Consider the following 20,329-nt stretch of genomic DNA (forward strand, 5'->3'; position numbering starts at 1 on the left):
GGACCTTGTTTTCATATGCTATTAATGCAGGAGCTTGGGTGACAGGATTATTGATATTTTCAAACACTTTAAAAGACCAACTGTAGCTTCTAACACAATTACATTCTGGACAGCTAGGAAACAGTACATAAGGTACGTAACTCTTGAGCACACAGTATCATTGTGCTTTATGGAATAATTTCAGTTCCCTATTATGTTAGAGACAATTTAATGCTGCTTTACCATGTATGTCCTTAAAGTACTCAAAAGAAAAACCACTGGGTTTCCTCATAATTTTTCCGCAAACACAGTATCTACCAAACCTACAGAATTAAACAGCAAATACTTTCACTGTTTTAAGGAGCTTATTAGTCCGTACGGACAATGCATCTAGAGAGACACCATTAAAAACTACAATCCAACAACCCATCACCTGGAAGAAAGCACCTACATAGTCTTCTGAGCAGGAAGGGATAGAAAAAGTTACCAGCTAGAAGATGTACAAGTTAGAACAGAGCTGGGGGAGGTGGAACCCTTCGTTCTTCTGCTTTTAGCCAAGCCTCACTGGCATGACGTGTGACCACCGGACCTGAAGAAGAAAAGTACTCTCAAAGCATTCAGAACCCACTTGAATCTTCAAGCTTAAGGAATGCAATCATGCAAGTCTAAGACTACATAAATCCCTTAGCAGTGGGTTATCAGAAATACGTTGTCCCATATTCAATATTACAGCTGCACTCTGGTGCTTAGATCCAAGCCTAGGACACATTTCTTTCTCTCGGCCCATAGGTGCAGTGCAAGAAGAATACTGCTACTGCATGCTAAATGGTATCAGGCTACAAACAGGAGACAAATACTGAGTCATCTCACCCTTTCTGCTCAGCAGAAGACATGAAAAAAACCCTGAACAGTAAAACCACCATCAACACCACACTTTCAGCAACAAACCAGCAGAGAAAGTGGTATTAAACTTTATTAGGATTATGCATAGGAGAGATTACATTCCGTTAAAGATGTCATCCACCCTGTGATGTTGTCTTGGTAGAGAAGTTACGTATGCCACTCTTTCCTCATATCATCCCCCGAACGGTGACCTCTAGAATCTGCAGAAGGCACTGAACTGACACATTAGCTTCTAAGCACACATGATATCAAGACATTCTGACTATCACAGCGTTGCCAAAATCAACATTTGTAGCTTTTCTTACAGATTAAGCACCTGAGGATCAGATTGCCATTTTCAGATTTCATTTAAACATTAATCTTTCGTCATCATGGCAGCAGCAAACTGAGTCATAGCAGGCTAACACAATACTCCAAAAATTATGGGGTATCAAAAAATCCAACTACTTCTGAATTCTCAGTCCTCTCTCACACTGATATGCAGACACATATTGCCAATTTTGCAGTTGCTTCCATCTCTGTTACAAACTGAGTCTCTTAAGACAGTTTGGTAACATTTTATTTAACTAACAGATCTCTGAAAACGTTCAGAGAAGTTATAATCTGAGAGTTTCACTGTTTTATTCACTTGCATGGTTACCAGACACATGCATGCTATATATACTGCATGCTATCATGACAGCGGGTCAGTTCTGTACAAGCTGCTTGTACTAAATGTCTCCTGTAAGCAACATTAAAGTTTAGCTCTGCTATAGCACATATAGGAAGAGGCTTCACATTCCTAACCATCATCTGAAAGGGAAAACTATGCCAATAGAGTACTAAGTATGCCAGTGCTACTTTAACCCATTTACTATTTTAAAACACACATGTAAGCCTTGCATTCATGTTATCTATACTATGAATTTTTAAGATTCAAAACCCCAAAGCTTTGTCTTACTCTTTTCTTATGAAAATGTAAGGAAAAGGTCACAGACCATAATCTGTAATATGTGATGTGTGAGACTGACGAAATTCAAAACAATGTGTGTTATTAACTGGGTAGGCTATTCAACTACATTTGAAAGATTTTACTAGGTTATTAAACCAACTGGGTACACAATAACTACTAGACCACATTTTAAATAAGTATCATTGCATACTCTCCTAACAATTTCAGAGCAGATGTTCTCTATAAAAGATACCGACATATAAAATACCCACACACTGTCTCTACATATATTGACATATATAGAAATACACACACTAGCATATAAAAAGTACAAACAAATCTGAGTTGTCAAAATTAATGGAGCACGCACTAGAAATATTTTACCAACCTCTATCACATTGCTTTCCTCTGTCATACTACAAAAGAGGATACCACAACAGAGAATGCCAGCCTGGTGGGGAAGGGAAGGCAATCTCTTAGAAAAGCTGCCTACAGACTAACACAGGGAGGAGACATTTCACATCATGTGTTTCATGGCTTCAGACTGCTGCCTTGGAGAAGGCCAAAATAAAAGTGGAATAGACTTGATCACAGAGGTCAACAGACACAGTGTCTGTATTCTGCTGGAAGAATACACATTAATCTTTTTCTTTTCACAAGCACAGAGGAAAGCCTAACTCAAAGCACAAATACTTATCAGTAAGAGTGTAATCACTTCAGCACTGAAGTTAGAGGGGAATCATACAGACCTTCGGTAAATATTTAGGCAGCTAGCCCGCATAAGAATCTCAGACTGCTGCTGCTCTACTGAAACCATATCCTCAGTGGCTAGTCTAAGGTTATCCCATATACCTACTTAAGCTGCAACTGCATGTTTACTGCACACTATAAGCACATCCTGACACTGCTCCTCTCAAGTAGAAACTGTGAGACTGTTCATACATCACCAGCCCTCCTTTTCCCCCCAGATGGGGGACACCTGGAAAGCAGATAGAACTACCCATAATTAACTGAGTTACTACAATAAGGATACGCTATGGGCCTATAAAAAGAACAAAAAAGAGGCAAAAGTATGCTGTAATAAATGGTTGGATTTTGAGTAGATGATACTTTAAACTAGCTCATTATGCAGAGTCAATCCTTAATTAACCTGCAGGGAACAGCAGTTTTTATCAAATAATACACTGACAGAAAGATACAGAATATCACATTTTTTTACAGAAGAAAATTATTATAACACTTGCAATTTTAGTCACTCAAACTATCCGAAGTTTACAGGCCAGTCCTAATATATGTACCAGGTTTCATTCTGATATTAGAACTTCTGCACTAAGGGGCTGTGTTGGAGGCACCAAATTACCTCAAATTATTGGAAGATTTGTTTTTTAATGAACCAGGAGAACATTTATATTACCTACACACAGAATACGTACTCGTATAGTGTCACACACAAGTACATGTTTGAGATACTTCTCCTGGTCAAATAGCATACACAGCAGTATTCTGCCTGACAGCTTTAACATCAAATCTGGGCCATCTTTGCACTTGCAGGTTTCTATGAAGCTGCTGGTAAGAGTTCCCCACCCCCCAACCCATGAGAGCACAGAAGCTGTCACTGCAAAGAAAAAAGAGAAACACCTCCTCAAGAACCATGCTTCACCTCTGCAGAGCTGTCAAACCGTGAGCCTCGCTGCATTACAATGCTCCAACTGTTTACTTCTGCTAAACTTTGCACTTCACTTGCTACTGCTCAAATATTTAAGACATTGCTTCCTTATCCTCGAATCCAGTTTTTCATTGCATCATATTACTCTTTCCATCTGGATGATTTAAGAGTTAACACATCTAATGCAGTCTTATACCGGATTCCTTTAACAGAGAAAACAAACATGAAAAACAGCCTACACTGATAAAAAAAACCACAGGAAACTAATGAGGGAATAGAAACAGTAAACTTCAATCTGAAGACAAAACTAGGAAATAGGATCAACAAATGACTTGTCTACAAACCCCATGTTTTTCATCCTTCTAATCAGCATGTTTCTGACTGCACCATTCAAAATGGTGCTTCCAAGTTTCCCCAGTATAGCAAAAACTAAAGAAACAGCGTTTCTACTACAAGCAAATAATATCAGGGTCCTACAGTGGAAACTCAAGTCTTACAAATTATATGAAACACTTCCTAAGAAAAATAAATACTCAATATTACACAATGAACTTCAAAAAGGACTTTGACCTTGGAAGAGGACTTGGAATTAAGTTATCTGCAACTCTCTGATGCATTCCAAGTTACTCTTACTTCAGAAGAAAATAAAACCCCAGCAACAACAGAAATCAAAACCTACTTAATATGATTTTTCATAAAAGCATAATTTGCATAGTATAGAACTATGCAAACACTTCGGTAATTATTTCTCCAAGAGTGTCAGTACGTAAATGCTCAGTTTTGGAGCACCTACTTTTCAAGACCCCAGGTGGAAAAAAGGGACAAAAAAATCTGTTAATGTGACATATCCAACTGATGGATCTCAAACTTGATTAATGAGATCATTAGAATAAGAATCAAAAATGGAAGGGAAGATATTAAGTAAGAAGGGATACCTAATGAGTAGAATTTGCAAGACTTTCTCTTTCCTCCTCAGGAGAAAAACTCCAGCACTTTCTGACAGAAAACTCATCATCTACCCAACTGGGAAGTGAACTGAATGAAAGCTGAAAAGAAATAGCAGAGAAAGACAGAAGGGGATAGTGGTGGAAGTACTTCTGATTTACTTGCAACTATCTCTCAAAAAAAAAACCAGAAATGGAGAATAGACATCTCAACTCCAACATACTCACTCTTCTAGCTTCTCACACCAAAAAAACATGTGCAACACAGCTTCAGTGTTCATAATTTAAACTTCTGATTTAAGGTGTCGATTGAAGAACTGAAATGCAACGCAAGAATGCAGCACTCTCACTAGAAAATTATTTCTAGCATTTGATCTTCTGCATTTGCAAGTAACAAGAGCTGAATTGGAGCTTGGCAGAATTAAGTCCTTTGTTAAAGTTAAGGCTTCTTAGAGTCAAGCATCCACTTGGTCAGGTCAAATTACATCATCTAACCATTACCAGCACCACAAGATGCATATGGTGGCCAGTTCAGAGGCCTCAGTCATACAGACAGATCAAAATGAAACAGGTTTTTTACCTCCCTCGTTTTCCTGATTTGTTGAAGGCCATCTGAGCCAAAACTTTCTTCTCAGAACAGAGGCATCATCTAGTCTGGAACTACAAGTTCCATGAAAATCAATAAAATTCACTGTAGCCCAATTATCTAAATGAAATATCTAAACAAAAATAAGAACTCTTTTTTAAGAATGAGTAACTCGATTTTGTCACACAATTATTACAAATAATTTCAAGCCTACTTTTGAAGGCATTTCATGCAGCAAGGCCTCCTAAATCAAAAATCTTAGTATGTTCTCACAATACACAAAAAATGACCAAACCACATTTAATTAAGAAATGGGGGAAACAAGTTGGGTGGACAACTGACTGTCATTTGTTTTACTGGAATATATCACATAGTTTCAGCATTCTTCTGCTAAAGATATGAAAAAAAGCTGAAACAGGAATTCACAGCTACAAACCACACGAGACCATGTGATAGGACGTACCCACCTCAAAATGCAGGTGCATTGCCCTTCACATCCCACTAGTAAATAGTCACAACTGAACATATTGACACTGTTTTCTGAAGACTTAATAGACAGCAAATACGTCTCTTCAGTTGTGCTCCCTATTAAACAGGTCTGCCCCATTAGGTGCTACAGCTGAAGAGCATTTTGTGACAACATGGACTGTCAAGTAGTAGGGATAAAAAAAAAAAAAATGTTTAAAGGGGGACTACAAGAAATCTGAAGAGGGACTTTTTGTAAGAGCAAGTAGTGTCAGGACAAGTGGGAATGGCTTTAAATTGAAAGAGAAAAGATTTAGACTAGATATAAGGAAGAAGCTCTTCCCTGTGAGGTCCTGGCACAGGGTGCCCAGAGAAGCTGTGGCTGCCCCATCCCTGGCAGTGTTCAAGGCCAGGCTGGACTGGGCTTGGAGCAGCTTGCTCTAGTGGAAAGTGTCCCTGCCCATGGCAGGGGGTAGGAACTGGATGACCTGTAAGGTCCCCTCCAGTCCAAACCATTCTGTGATTTAGAGGACCTACATAGCTACATTAAACTAGTTTAAAGGTAGCACACATACATCTATCTACACAACATAGCATACCGTTGATCTAGGAGAGGAATCCTAGCTAAACAGACCAAAAGACTACTTTCCTGAATTTGGTCTTGAATATTTTTCCCACCATATGTTGCTCAGCATAGTACCTTAGCAAGTCTTTCAAATGACAGTGTTACTAAGATAAACCAAGGAAGTTGGAAGAAATAGGTAAAGGCTGATAAGTTTGTAACATATATCTAAGCATACTGCACAGAACCCCTCAGATGCACACATCTATGGGTGAAGAGCCTTCTGGTTTTAGAAGATTTAATATATAAATTTTCTGAGACTAGAAAAACATGTCTATAACCCAAAAGCACCTTTCAAAGAAAAAAACATGCAAACCATACAGCCATTATTTTCCCTCATTATCAAAACAGCTCTGAGCATCTCCAGATCCAGTGGGCAGAGTACAAACCCCAAGTAGTAAGAGGGCTGCAACCTCCTTCAACAGGCACAGCAGACACAAGAAGACAGCTGGCTGCGTGCAAACTGGGTTGGGTAGGCAAACGGTGTGTGCCTTACCCTGCCACTAAGCCCCAGGCAGAGCTCCTGTCACCTTTACCTGGAATTCCAGAACAGCATCTCAACCCATTGGTGCATTCTGGAAAACAAGAGTGTCAATGAAAGTGCAAATTGACAGCTACATTCATTAAACAGTGAGACTTAATATTTATTGTGGCTTTCAAGCAGAAATGTACAGTTTTGCCACGAATGATTGCAGACATGTTCTCTAAACGATAATCCAGTTAGGTTATCGTTGATTTGGACAGATACATTACTTTAATTATGCTCAAATTGTCTCCTATTGCTAAAATAAAAGATAAATAATTTAATTTAGTACAGGAATACAGCAGAGGAGAAAGAGACAAAGACTTGGATTAAAAAGCTTATGTGAATGCCAAGAAGAGAGAAAGACGGTTCCCTACACACTGGGGAACCATTGGAACTCTTCAGCATTTTTTTGCCAAACATGGTTTTACTTTTGTTTTGTTTTAATAGTGTTTTACAAAGTTTTGCTAAGGCAACTTGCGTACCGACTATAACACAGCCAACATGCTGCACTATAAAGGCAACAGCAAGATGTGACTAATGTGTATTAAAGAAAACACATTCCCTACCATGGGAACCCTGTTAGAATTCACCACTATTTCAAGTAGTCTGCAGGAAACTTTTCTGTTCTAGACTTCCTCTCCTAACAATCTCTCTCCTAGTATTTCTAAGACATATTTCTAAGACATTTCTACTAGACAGTCTAAGACATTAATAGTATAATGGTGAACAAGCACACAGGCGATGCCATCAGCTTACAAGGTTTTCATCTAAATAGGTCTAACAGACACAGGGAAAACAAGGTAGAAAGGATAACAGAATAACACCACCACTTCTGCCATCACTACAGCAAAGAATTTAGCTGGAACAATGCAATTAATTCACTGAAAACTCATTGTTAACACAATTAATGTGGGAGAAACAAGGAAAAAAGGAAAACCAAACCCCACACACAAAAACCAAGCATTACAAGAAATGTACCAAAACCAGTTGAAAGCTAACTTCATCAAACGTGGTTTAAAGTTTCATTAGAATAATTCTGGTGTAGCAAACTGAACCATATACTAAAATGACCCCTACACCAATCTTATGGGATGCATAGGTCTAATCGGAAGAAAAGGAAGTTCCACTTCCCAGTCTTCAGTTACATTCCAACTCCAGCTGTATACATAAGAGCACCAGCAATACCAGCAAAATAAAACTAGAGTTAGTTTAAACATTAAACTACACACAGGACTTGCCAAGTTACTGTCATTTACAGGAAAAGCTTGAGAAGCCTTACAGCATACATAAGACAGTAACATACAGTTAAAACTACTTTTCTCACTTCCTGTGTGGAAGCAGTATATAAAATCCACCTGGATGCAGAATTCAAGCATTATCAGGAGAAGTTGTTTTAACTGCATCTTACAGAGTCCAAGTTAGTCTTTCAGTGATGGTCTGTAAACTCAAACACCACCTAATAACAGCATTTCTTATGCTTCTTTTAAACTTACAGATTTTTTTGCAGGGTTTGAGAGACCAAAATATAGGACCTAAAAATGTCAGTGCAGAAGTGTTATTAGACTCCAAAGCAAGAGTTATCAATCCAGAAAAAAAAAGAACAAACTTCTCCCAAAATGCATTTTAGACATTGCAATAATAAACCTACATTTTCTGCTTGAAGTCAAGACCAGCCAGTATTTGTGTACCCAGCATTCGCTACTGAGGATCTGAACATCTCACTAAATGGATAGTTGTATCACACTAAATGCTGAAATCCGGTTTTAATCAACAAAAAGCATAGCAACTTGGCTCATAATTTGGGGGTTTTATGAACTTCAGAAGAAGAAGTATTCTTCTATAGAAATCCAAACAAAAAGATGTCTTTCAGATAATATGGACTAAATCACATCACAAGCAGCATCCTGAATGTATTGTACATTAAGTTCCTTCTCCGGCATAATAACAAGAAACAAAAAGCATTCTAATCCCTTGTTCAATATTGTAGCAACTACAAAAACAACTGCAGCACAAGCTCTTCCAAAAACTACACATTTTCAATGCAAAGCTCACCCTTCACAATTAATACACCTACAAAGATCTTTTTCATTAATATATGCAATTATTTCCTTGCCCACATTTGTATTTTTGTCTATGGAGGCAAAAATGAAAACTGAAAAAGACAACAAGACTATCACAGAAAAGAGTCAAACCCAAAGTCCAAAGTAAATAGATACTTTCATGGTAAGACACTGATGTCTGAGACCAGATACACTCAAAGTGTGAAATAAGAGAGTCTGAAGTAAGATGAGGCTCACTCTCAAGAATAAAAGTTGATAAACTGAGTCAGATAGAACCTACAAGCACGAACAACCTAAGTAAAGGAACACCCTTGAAACTGACTTCCGTATCTTCATTCCACTTTTCATTTCAACCAAGATACAAGTAAAGCTGTTTTCTAGATACTTTAGTTGATTGCTGTCAAAATCCTGAAGGAAAACAGCTCTAAATCCTAACACACAAGATCCAGCTATGTCATGTCTTCAAAAAATTCTCACCCACTCCTTCCTTCCTCCCCTGAGCCAAACACTGACACATCTCTGTGGTTGTGCCACCTGAAACCCAATGTCTGGGATGGCTGCCCCTTTACTGGTCCCATACTGCTAACAGATCAGACTATTTTAAGGTAAGCTAATTATGCCAGTGAAGTACCTCATAAGCCATTAAGCAGAAGAGACCACAAAGAATTAAAAACAGCCAAGTACAAGCAAGACAGAAGCAAGAACTGTGATCTCAGCTATTCAAGACGAAAAGCCTGGAGGACTCCTCGTCAGATTGCAAGTCCAAATTTTAGTCTGTACTTACTTTCTCCAGCTTCTAACAGCTGCAACAAGCACAAAAGAAACTCACATGAAGGGCTGTCTTCCTTACACCTTCAGAAAATTAGTCATGCAAGCCTTAGAACAACATACCAACATCTTTGTGGCTTGCTTGTAGGCATTATCTACAGGGATGCAAAACAGCTACAAAAACAAATATAGATGCCCTAAAAGAAACAGATCTGAAGAAAAATCCTCACATTTTATGTGCTGCAAAACTGCTGCACAGAAAGTTTTCAAGAAGTTTATCAGATCTTCATCTCATTAACTTTTCATGAAAGGAATGCATGATGGAGAAGCAGGTTGAAATGTCTTTTGAGAACTAGTCTGCCAGTATCTTCAGGAACACTGTGGTAGGTTGCATTACTGAGCAATTCAGCCTTAAAAATACCACATTAAAAAAAAAAAAATAGGATCCAGAAAGTCCTCAATAAAACAGGTATGAGCCTCATGTGGGGGGTGTGGGAGGGGTGGGAGAGGGAATCTTAGAGAAATTTATTAGTACCTTTTAAGAACAAAAGATATTCCCTCCTCTCCTGTTCCTTGGGGGGGGGGGAGGAAGGGGGTGTGGAGGGTAAGATGAGGTACAGGGGAGATTAGACACTAGGTGTTAAAACAGAAAAATCTAGTGGTTCTTAGACAAACAGGTTTTATGACTTTCTTTGATGCAAATAAGCTCCTGCTCCCCAACCTCCAGAACATATACGTAAGAGAAGCAAACTGCTGCCCAAAGCTATGTATGATTACAGTCCAAAATCTGGCAAGGGAAAAGCAGAGGACAGACAACTGCAATGACAAACCACTGAGCTCCAACTCTAGATTACAACAGTCAAATCCAGAGTACAAATGCTGCGTAGTCAATTCCCTGAACAAAATCCCCGAACTACAGAGTTTTGCAAGCAGCATCCTGACTACACAACCTGGCAGGAAGAAATCACAAATATTCTATGCAACTATCTTCCCATATGCTGACAAAAAGGCATCATCAGAATTAAGGCCTATTTCACTTTATTCTGCTGAATGAACGAATCCTAGCCTAATATGACATTGAGATCAAATGAAATACCTTAAAAGCAGAGCAAATTCAGAAACTGAAGGCAGAGTTTTACATCACCCTACTTTTAAGTTTATTTTCATAAAATTAAATAAAAACACTTAGGAAAATATTGTTATTTACTGATAGAAGACTAAAGCATTATCAATGAGGGCACTAAAATCTTGAACGCAGCACTGTCTATTACTCGCAGTTTTCTAAACCTACTTTTCTAATAAAATGAGCTTTACATGATCACAGCCTGTTCTCCCTCATTAACAGCTTGGTTTAATTGGCTGGTTTCAACCAAGTGCAACAGTAAAAGTGCCAATTATTTTTAAGACTTTATAAAAGTGCTGCAAAGTTTGTGACCAGGTGGCTGCTTGCAGCCCCTGGGCAAAGCGCCTGACCTGCAGCGACCAGTGCGGCAGCAGATCCTGCTGATCACTCAAGCAGTCAGCAGGTACCTGTACTCAGTCGAGCCACAGCTAGGAAGCCTGTGAAGATACTAAGAGAACTTAAGAGCAATGCTCTCGATAAGGGGGCTACTCTGAAAGATCAGGGAATAACAGAAGAGTTGAAAAATAAGTGAAATGGGAGATCTCTAAGTTTAATTACTTGTGAACCCACTACTTTACTATTACCATTCAGACTGTTTTTAAATTTACATCCACCATTTCTCCAACCCATATTTTAATATCATATATTTATGATATTAAAAATATTATATTAAAATGTAATATTAAAAATAGGCTATAGTACACAGAACAAAAATTTTCATATACGCTTTGTCTTTGTTCTTCCCTCTTCCCCATACCATGCTTCATTTCTCCTCAACAACCCAGCCATAAAGGTGGAATCCTTTTATCTCATGCAATCACACCGGTTATGCTTGCTTAGAGCCAATCTGAACAGGACAGGCTACAAATTCTTTAATGACTTCCATCTCCTCTTAGACAAAATCAGAAGGTGAAAAGAAAAAAGAAATGGCAGCAAACCCCAAAAGCACCATTAGTAACACCAAGATGGTTGCAGCCTAGACTTGTTCCGAAGCATTTCTTCAGTCATGTAACAGGACTGGATGGTTCTGCTCATTCAGAAGCTCAACCAGGACCCCAAGTGCTGCACAAGCATGTCTGGATCACCAGAGGGTGCTGCAGGGGCTCATAACATGACTACACAGTAGATTTGTGCTTGGATCACAACCTAACACGGGGCAAGTCCTTTTCAGGTTGTTTTTTTTTCACGTGGGTCTCTTGGTAATCCTGATATTTCATTCCCCTCCAAAATCACCTCTTCTCAAGTGAATGATTCTTTTACTTTCCAAAAGAATGTGGTCCAAGTTTCATAAAAGCCCCTTGTGCTAACACACAACTTTAAAAAACCAGCTGTCAGCACCAGGCTTAACTTGACAGTAGGGTGACAGTAGGGTCCATCTCCTCAGGAAAAACATATGGGGAACCTACAAACAAGAGAAAAAGACTGCAACCCAGTGAACTAGAGAAGTCTCAGATATAGGGCATGCTGTAAGTATCTGCAGAAAGACTTTCTGAAGAGCAGCTAGTGGGATAACAGTAGGTTATCAGGCTACATTTCATCTGACTGAATCCAAGTCTCCTATGTAGGCAAGGCTGTAATAAACCAATTCAACCAGGAGTCACTAGGAGCATTTTCAGACTAAAACAGTAATAGTTACAATTCTGAACTCTCCCATAACCCTTTTTCATCTCCTGAACCAATTATCAGTCCTTTAAAGTACCTTCTATTTCGCTTAAAGCATCTAAATGATTCCAGTATTCAGGAACATTGATAATTTAGGTTTTAAATTCCAGACCTTTCAATCATTTGAACATCACACTTACTAGTTCCTTGAAGCTACTGAATTACCAATGATAAACAGTAACACTGATGAAAAGCTTTTTTTTTTTTTTTTTTTAAGGAAAATAATCATTTGATAATTGCCTTAGGGTAACTCTTGTTTCCCCTCTCCCCTTAAATTTCAACTCATGTTAAACTCATGACAAAGTCCGGGGGATTGCTCTAATTCCTCTGTCCTTCACTGAGAATAACTGCTCTGTGTTTCTGTCTTTGTAATGCCGATTTGGTAAAACATTTTTTAGATTTCATTTTGTGATGGCTACTCATGTTAGCCATTCTCATATCGGTGACAAAGAAAACAACAACAGCTACTTAAAACTCAGTATTATTCTTTGATACTCAGCAATGCTATTACATACTCTACATACTCCCTGTGAATTTTCCAAGTATTTGCATCAGTAACTAGAACTTCTGCAAATACACCCAGATTCCATATCTCCAAGATCCAGTGAATACCTGCCTCCACCTCCTGACCACATCTCTCTTCAGCCATCCATGTTTTTGCCTCCTCACTTGAAGGAGGAGCTCTAATTTAGTGCTTCCTCCTGGAAGCCATTAATACTTTAGCACTTCTTTTCACAGTTGAGCCCAACATCTCTCAGAGCAAAGATCTCTGCATACATTTCAGTGACAAGAAGTTAAGACACCATCATTTGGCATGCTATTAACAAAGAAAGAGAACAAGAGGACAAAACAGAACACACCACCAGGCAAACCACAAAAGCTTTAACACTCCAAGAGAAACACAGGAGGATATTAAGGAAGTTGCTCAGAGGAAATCCTTCTTTCTGCTCTCAAACACTTCAAATCCCAAAAGCCAGCTAGCCAAAGTTAATGTGAATCATCAAACTCAGACTAACAAACATAATTTAACATCCTATAAACTCAAAAAAATTAGCAGAACGTGCTTCCCATTTCTGTGCACCTCAAGTGAAATAGGGTATCTTTTGACATACCTTTTTTTTTTCCTCCCTTTCACCCTGAAACCATGTGGCTTCTGAATGCAAATTTAAGACACCTGAATAACAGTTAAAACCTCCTGTCATGTCACAATCATTTCAACAGATTCAAGGAAAAATAGAAACAGCCACTGAAAGTTTTAGTTTATTATTCTCATTGCATAAGATAATACAAGTACAGTGATGATGGATCATCCCATTTTCTCAAATATTCTCAGAAGACTCAGTGCTTTGAAAGCTCACACTAGAAAATCCAATTTTTTTAGCTGCTATATACACCAACTTATTAACAGTCATTTTTTGTGAGCTCAGTTTTAAAACAGGATGCATGCAGTCATATCAGGAAGAGGGCAGCTGCTGTGAAAGAACGATACCAGAAATAAGATGGCCTCACTGTTGATAACCTCACACAATGGTACTATGCAAGGTTTCCAAAAGAAGATGATCAATTAAATACAATCAAAAACACTGGAAGAAAGATGACCACTTAAGAACACTGTCACTTTGTTTGATAGATCTGAGTAAATAAAATTTACAACTTATTACTCCTAGACTCAAGTATTGCACTTTCTGTGTGATACAGGGGGAGAAAGTCACCTCACCCTGACACCCTTCAGCAGTTCCTGTAATGGACACTGCCAAGCCACGTCTGTTCTGCCCTTTATGAGCCCTCATCTTTCTGTACATGTGTATATCCACTAGTCTCCCAAGGTTCAACTACTTGCTTACTTTCTTCTCCTACAATTGTTTGCATCTTTTCACACTTAAAATAAACTTCCTATGCATCATAAGAGATAATAAAAGTCTCCCTGAATTCTCTCAACTCTGTATGCCAGTATCTTCAATAAATGTTTAACAGTATAGCCACAGCACAGCTGTTATAGATGTGCTTACATAATTATACAGCTAAATGTTGAATAATTTATACCCCTTGACATTTCAAACATTATTAGTGATCACTGAAGATTACAAGATCAGGCCTGTGCATACTGGTGCAGCACTCAATACTCACACTGACCACAGCTTGCAAGTATTACTGCAGGTATCAAGATGACATATTCTCACAGGTCTATGGTTAGCTTTCAAACAATAAAAATAACATCAATCCAATCCATGAAAACCTGAATTACAGTGTTAGAAGCAATCTGGCTTTCAAATGAAGCCAAGTTTCAAAAACACTTGAAAGGATTTGAAGTAACTGAAGAAAACCTTCTTCCTATTATCATAAAAGTATAAGCACAAACGCAACCATTCTACACCCCATTCTTTCAGGTGATTTCTGACTACCACAATGAAGACAAAAGCACAGTAAAAGATGCTTTGTCATCAGTGCGTGGTACACAGATACTTAAAGCAAGCACCTTTCCACAACTATGCTGGGCTGATGATTCCTAACACTTCCTTTTTATCTTAGTAGACTTAAAATAGGCATGCAACAATACTTAGTAGCTACTAGTGAAATCCAGCTGAGCACAAAGCAATACAGAATACACTTTTACATCTCTAGGTTGGCCCAACAGGACTTCGGCAGAATTCAAAAGCTCTTCAGGGACAGAGACAAATAGAACTGGGAGACCCACCTAATTAAGCACCACTAACATTTTGAATATAAAGTAGTTAATTTCCTGAAAACTAATTCAATTAATCACACTCTTATTAAGAAGGATGTATTTTCTTCTCATTATATAGGCACACTTGTATTTTTATAACATACAGGGAAAAAAAGCATGGTGCTTTCTGTAGAAAAGGTTCTGTATTGTCCTGCATCTGAATTCTGAGGAAAGAAGACTGACCACAAAATTTTGCTGTCTTTACCCGACAGTCATTCCTGCCAAACTCTTCACTGCAGCCTCAGATTACAGATAAAAGGAGAAAGGAAAAATATTACCATAAATACAATTTAAAATATTCCAACTCCGTGACTATTTTGGCAGGGGGGTGGAATGAAATCTCAGGAACAAATTTGTCTTGCATGCACACTTTAGTGACAAATGGAAATGAGTATACAGTAACGTGTTCCTAAAAAGATTTGAGTTAAAGAAATCTAGAAAAATTCTCACAAAGCCATTAAACAGAAACTGAAACAAGACAGTTGATGAATAAAAATTAGTCCCTTAATATGGAAGAGAAAAAAAGAAATATTCCTTTAACTCCGCAAGCAGTAACTCGAAAGATCAAATGTTAAAATAAGAGTATACCAGAGCAGAGGGGTGGTAAGAGGTAGAAATCTAGATCAGACACTTAAAACAAAATTCACTATTCCAGGCTGCAAACTTCACCCTCCATGGCATTATTTATTAGCTGGTACTCTACCACAGAACATATGGTGGGGGAGGGCAACTGTCATATTACACAGTTGAAGCCTGTTTTTAACTCAGAGTAACACTGTTTTGTTCATTCACTGGAGACTGCATCAATGACCTAAAATGTATTTTGATTAGCTGTCCAAAAAAGTTCCTGAAGTCTTTTACTGGCAGCTCAACAAAATTAACTTGGGGGAGAAAAAAAAGCAAAAGAATGTCTTGCTGTAATCTTACAAACTTCCTAAGACACCAAAACCACCTGGTAAACATCCAGGGAAGGAGGCAGCTATATTTAGTTATTTCAGGATCTGACTGCATCTCTGGAGACCTCATTCATTTCACATGACAGGAGAAAGAGTTAAACTAAACCCACATTCAGGACCACTACAGCACCACACTGGCAAGTCCATTCAAATAATTACTGCATTAGCCTTTAGCACTAGCAGCAAAGCATGCAAGGAAAAAGAATGCTGCATTCATTTTTTCTGGTTACTTTACCAAAGCTGAAGGAATCAAATCTGAACACAAGACAACAGGCACCAAAACTCACCCTTATTATCACAGACAGAAATTTTGACTTTAGCCCCATTTGCTCAACTGAAGAACACATTATTACACATGTAAAATAACAGCTTTCAAATACAAGAAATGTGACAAATAAAGCAACTTGGTGCATTAAAAGCTACATAATATATACGTCACCACATGATGTTCCAATTAATTTGAAGTAAATTTTGTTTTAATGAGAAAGAAAAGGATCTCCCAGGGGTTTGCACACATCATCAGGCTGCTGTCATAACTGAAAAGGCCCAAAGACTGAAATTTAGAGAGGATTTAATCCTGTGGCCTTTAAAAATAAAAACTAAGGAATTTGGGGAGGTGAATAAAACGTGCTAATGTTTATTTTTAGGAAACTTTTTAACGGCTCTGAAACACACAGGCATCTCTCATGCATCACAAGGGCATAACCAACTACAGTAATTCAAGATAGGTCTTATTTAGGAAAAACTAATACAGATTTGCACATTACACAGCACTATACTCCACTAATTTTACCACTGTTAAGAGAATTATTCAGCTATATTGTGTTATACAGGGTGTGATTGAAACCAGGCAAGGTAGCATGGCATTGTTCACAAGCTTGCATGGTGCCTCCAGTCACTCCGAAGCAGCACTTAGGCCCAGAATACACAGAATGACATCAACAAGTTATCTGAGAAACTTGGCTAACACTCTGAAATAAACCCTGTAGCTGTCCACATCAAACCAGTACAAGGCAAACTGTGCACACATCAGGTTAAATAAGGTTTGTAAATAAGAGAGATCTGCCATAATAAGTCATTTATTCTTCAGAATTACTTCAAGTTTTAATCTAGCCATATCCCTCTCACCTTTACAGTCCAAAGTGACTCAATTCTATAGATCATACCTAGCACCATAAAATTCAACGTTCACTTATTTCTCCACCCCTTGTCTGGCAGAGAAAGAAACTAATACTATGTGAAATTATAGGAAGCTAAATCCAGATATCTGTGCATATGCACAGCATTCTATGGGCTCACTCATTTATAGAGGTGAGAAGTACATTGGCTTAAACACACTCTTAAGGAAATAAAGCAAAATAAGTAAACCTAAGACCTAAAGGCTAATATATTTTACCATAGTTTACAGTTTTCAAATACCTTCTCAGAAATAAATCATTTCAAATGCTAGAATATTAAAACCGAAGAGACACTGTGCCACCTACATTAAAATTGCTCTAAAGAAGATCCTGTCCCTCCCATTGAAGGATTCTTCTCATGCACGGATGATACTCCGCTACTACTACTGGTGGACTACGTCAACTACAGATTTAGAAAAGAATTATGGAGGAGAAAAATAACTAACCAGGGCACTGGGTTATTTTCCTTCCTAAATTCCAAGCTGAATGTGTGCAATCAAAAAGGCTCATCTCAAACTGCCCAGCACTATTATAATCCCTTAATATCAAGCCATATTGTTCCATTCTCGGTTTTCTTTTGCTAGCTAAATAAATACAGAATTTTACACTACGATTTATAATTAAGGCCATTTAGTGACCAAAAGTGTTAACATTACATCCTTTGTTACAATTCTTCTGAATTATGTAACTGAAAGACATGTCCTTTTCACGCATTCTAGCACCTAAATGGAAAAAACAGTTTAAAAGAGGAACCTCGCACTTTTCCCCCAAATGCAAATCACTTGTTACAGAGGAAGGAAAAAAAGCCAAAGATTATTTTCTTATATGTAAGAGGTAGAGATAAGCATTTTAAATGCTTTTAGAAACAGACAGACAAGATTATAGGAATATTGCTGTGATACCTTTTGCACAGGCTGCTTAAACACCAGCTAGAAATAATAACAGAAATACCTATCAAAATATAACTAGTTCCTAAAAATGAAAAAAGACCCACATACAGAATAACTACACGCAGACAGCTAACATAATTGAGTCTGAAAGCGTACAGCCTTCCTTATGATCCATAACAATTTATCAGGCTCTGAAAAAGGTTTAAGATAAATACTGTCTATATTACCAATCCCACACTAAACCACTTTCTTTACTACTCTTCCTAAATTTGTCCTTTTTGCCGTTTCCCCCACTGTTCATAAGAAACGTAGTCTTTGTATAACTATGGGACTCAATGGTTTTATACTAAGCACTAAAAATACCCTCTTCTTGTTCTTTTTTTTTCCCTCCCCTCTAGAACTCCAGCTTCTCAACTCGGGAATTTAATCACCTGTCAAACAAGTCACTATGGCTTAGTTTTTCTAAGCAATTCCACTCTCCTCAGCACCTCGCATCTCAACAGCCGCTACGGATTTACTGGGAAATAGAGCTCCGTAAACTCAAAAACCGACTGTTTCCAGTCAGAAATAGCACAGTCTCTTCCCCTCTCCTCCCGACTCCTGCACACAGCTGCCGAACACAAAATCCTACTCGCAGTACGACACAGCTGTACGTTCAATCTCCTTCCTCTGGACAAAACATCCTCTAGTTTACACATTAGCGAGCAGTTTCCCCTCCCATTCGCAGCGCACCTTAATGCGGTGTACAACTACTTGAACAATTTCCACCCTCACCTCCTCCCTAGCCGACCCCCGCTCGTTTTCGCCGGTGTGTGCCACAGACAGACTCCTACGAAGGATTTTTGCCGTTGGTTGGTTGTTTTTAAGCGTGCTGTTGCTTACCCAACGTGGCTGCCGAGAAGCAGGACAAAAGCTACTTTTCCTCCCCGCCTTCCCAGGCGCACACGCACCCCGCGTACAGAAGTTGGCCACCCGGACGAAGCCGCTCTTACCTCAGCGCTCCCCGAACGCCAGGGCCTCGCACCCCACCCCGCCTCCCCAGCGCACCAGCCTCGGGGCAGACCCCGCCGGCCCGATCCGTAACGTCCATCCTCCGCTCCAGACACCGGCGAACAACTCCCGGGGAGGCTCCGGCCGCGGGCCGCTCTCCCACCGGCGGGACCCCGCACCGCCGCCCGCGCCCCTCCCCCGCCCGCCCCCCGCCCCGCTCGGTGCGGCACAGCGGGAGGGGGACGGCGGCACGAAAACCTCCTTCTCTTGCCCCCGGCTTCAGCCGCCCCCCTCGGCCACTGCCCCCGCCCGTCACCCGCTGCCCCTGCCCCGACCCCGTTCGCCCGCCGCTCCCCGCCGCCGACCCTCGCCGCCGGGCCCAGGGAACGCGCTCCCGATCGCGGCACAGAGCCGGGACCCCCCTCGCTCTCTCGCTCACCCGCCCGTCCCGTCCCCTCGCCGCCGCTGCCGCCTCCCCGCCGGGGCTCCTCAGGAGACACTGACACCGGCGCACGGATACCCGCTGGGCGCTATTTTTGGGAAACAAGGCCCAATCAGGGCCGGAACTACTTCCTCTGTCACACTCCTCAGCGGAGCACAGCTCTCCCGAGAGTATCCTTCCGCCCTTTTCTCCTGGCAGCTCGGCCGCCGCTGAGGGGGCTCAACCGAGCCAGGAAGTGACAGGGCGAGGAGGGCAGCGGAGGGGAGTGCGAGGGGAGGCTGCGCCCGGCTGCCGGGCTGGGATCAGCGCGGTTTGAGCGCCCAGCATCGCCGGATTATTTTGTTTGGCCATGGGGAGCGGCCGGGTCTACATTCTTCACCGCCGACCCAGTCCTGCGGCTCCGCGCGCTCATAGGGCAGCGCGCCCGACCGAAGGGGCGGTGCCACCAATCACAGCGCCCGCCAGGGGGAGAGGCGCCCGCCAATCAGAGCGCAGTTGGTGGGCGGGGCCTAATGAAACGTGGAGCGGCTGAGTGGCAGCCGGGCTCTCAATCAGAACGGCGGCGAGGGCGGCGGTAGCCAATCAGAGCCGAGCATGTGCGGGCCGACCGCGGAGGAAGCCAGCCCTCGCCCGCCCCAGCCTTGGGGGCTGCGCACGCGCACAGGGACCCGGTGACGCACGTAGCGAGGCCCCGCCCCGGCAGGGAGGGGCGCGTGCGCCGGTGCTCGTGCCCCGCCGGGGCTCGGGGGTTGCCGGGGGCAACGGCTGCGGCGCGGCCTCACCGCGGCCTCGGGCCGGCCCCGCCGCTCCACCAGCGGCTGAGGCGGAGGCCCCGGCTGAGCCGCGCCGGCAGAGAGAGGAGTGGGCCCTGCTCTGCTCTCTCCCCAGCAAGGCGAAGCTTTGCTCTTCGGTT

The 20,329-nt window shown here is 40.8% G+C and overlaps 1 protein-coding gene across 5 annotated transcripts in view; it reads right to left on the minus strand.

The window, feature by feature from the left end:
* Positions 1 to 19,519, minus strand: part of MEF2A (myocyte enhancer factor 2A) — an 88,985-nt gene extending 69,466 nt beyond the window's left edge. For 4 of the 5 annotated variants that reach the window (XM_065688446.1, XM_065688442.1, XM_065688445.1 and 1 more), the window contains exon 1: positions 19,414 to 19,519. The gene's annotated coding sequence lies outside the window, so the exon portion shown is untranslated. The remainder of the gene's footprint in view (positions 1 to 19,413) is intronic. The other variant, XM_065688447.1, reaches the window with a different exon arrangement.
* Positions 19,520 to 20,329: the final 810 nt, after the last annotated feature.

Source organism: Lathamus discolor, chromosome 8 (genome assembly GCF_037157495.1).
Source record: "Lathamus discolor isolate bLatDis1 chromosome 8, bLatDis1.hap1, whole genome shotgun sequence".
NCBI classification, from domain to species: domain Eukaryota; kingdom Metazoa; phylum Chordata; class Aves; order Psittaciformes; family Psittacidae; genus Lathamus; species Lathamus discolor.